Genomic DNA, 2,307 nt, shown 5'->3' on the forward strand with positions numbered 1-2,307 from the left:
TATAGGTCTTGATTTTGATGATTGCTTTATCTTCAGGTAACATCATAATAAGCCAAGGAACCTCGGGACACACAATGACAATATTTTTGACATAGATGTTTATTTTAAGTCCCTATTGAAATCTGAGAAACAACTGTATTCAGAAACTTTAAGTTTATCAACATGTCTTTAATAGTTCTCCTTCTATTCAATATATTTTCACCCATATAATTTTCACCTTTATTCTGATGTTCTAATCTTATTCTCAGTTTGGTCCACTTTTCTGTTAAACCTACATTTTGATATTTATTTTGGGCGTCTTCAGAATTTCTGTTTATTATATTCTAAATATGTCCTTTTATATGAGAATATACATATATTTATAGTTATCCACAATTATTTCATTCCTGGTTAGCTTAGATTGTTTTTAACTTTTATGAACTTGGAAGATTAGACGACTTCCTGGCAAATATCAACATGCCAAAACTAAACCAACACGACAGGCCCATATCAAGCACTGAAATAGAAGCAGCAATAAGAGACCTCCCATTTAAAAAAACCCAGACTAGAAGGATTTATACTGGAATTGTACAAGGCCTTGAAAACTCACACCAATACTCCTTTAACTCTTCATTGAAATTGAAAGAATAAATTCACTACCAAACTCTTTCTATGAAGCCATCTTAACCCTCATCCCAAAACCAGGCAGGGACTCATCAAAGAAAGAGAACTATAGATCCATTTCTTTGATAAACATGGTTGCATGTTCAACAAAATTTTGGCCAATCAACTTCAAAAACTCATCCAAAAAATCATAAACTACAATCAAACAGGATTCATTTCAGGGATGCAAAGTCTGTTCAATATACGTGAATCAATTAATATAATTCATCACATCAACAAAAGCAAGGATAAGAACCACATGGTTATCTCAATAGATGCAGAAAAGGGATTTGGCAAGATCCAACACCTCTTTATGATGAAGGCTCTAGAAAAATCTAGGACTTCAGGGAACATTCCTCAATACAATAAAGGCTGTATATGACAAACCTACAGCCAGCATTATACTCAGTGATGAAAAACTAACACCATGTTCTCTAAACTCAGGAATAAAACAAGGATGTCCACTCTCTCCATGCTCTTCAATTTAGTATTAGATTACCGAGCTACAGCAATAAAACAAGATGCAAACATAAATGGGATCCAAATAGGGAAAGATGAAGTAAAACTCTCCCTCTTTACAGATGATATGATCTTTTATTTAAAGAATCCCAAGGATTCCACTCCCAAATTACTCAAGCTAATTCAGAACTTTGGCAGAGTAGCAGGGTATAAAATTAACCCTCAAAAATCAATGGTTTTTCTGTATGCCAACAATGAGAAAAGCATGGTTGAAATCAGGAAGGAATTTCATTCATAACAGTCCCACAAAAAATAAAGTGCCTAAGAATTAACGTAACCAAACAAGTGAAGCACATCTATGATGAAAACATTAAAAAACTGAAAAAGGAAATAAAAACAAACGGATTGGGAGAAGATCTTCACTAGCCATACAACAGACAAGGGTCTCATATCTAAAATATACCTGGAACTAAAAAAATTTAATCCCCAACAAATCCTCAAAGAAACAACTGCCCAATAAATAAGTTGGCTAAAGACCTAAAGAGAAACTTCTCTGAAGAGGAAAGAAAGATGGCCAATAGACACATGAAGAAATGCTCTACCTCTCTATCCATAAAAGAAACGCAAATCAAAACAATATTGAGATAGCATCTCACCCCAGTTAAAATGGCTATAATCAAAAACTATAATAACAACGGATGCTGGAGGGGATGTGGACAGAAGGGAACCATACTACATTGTTGGTGGAAGTGTTAACTTGTTCAACCACTTTGGAAAGTAGTATGGAGGTTCCTCAAAAGACTCCACATAGAGCTCCCCTATGACCCAGCAATCCCACTTTTGGGCATTTACCCAAATGATCACAAACAAGACCACACTAAAGCTACCAGCACACTATATTTATTGCAGCATTATTTACTATAGTTAAGATATGGAACCAACCCAGATGCGCCTCAGTAGATGAATAAATCAAGAAAATGTGGTATATATACACAATGGAATTCTATGCCTCCATCAGAAAAAAATGGCATTGCCCCATTTGTTAGGAAATTGAAAGACTTGGAAAAATTAGATTAAGTGAAGTAAGCCAACACCAAACAAACATAGGTCCCCTGATTTCCCTTATTTGCAATATCTAGTATATGTATGAATCAAGCAGAAAAGGTCAGATAAGGTAATGTTAGGAAAATGAACCCTTAGATATGT

This window comes from Dipodomys merriami, unplaced genomic scaffold, assembly GCF_024711535.1.
Source record: "Dipodomys merriami isolate MVZ:Mamm:240054 unplaced genomic scaffold, mDipMer1.0.p SCAF_1291, whole genome shotgun sequence".
Classification (NCBI taxonomy): domain Eukaryota; kingdom Metazoa; phylum Chordata; class Mammalia; order Rodentia; family Heteromyidae; genus Dipodomys; species Dipodomys merriami.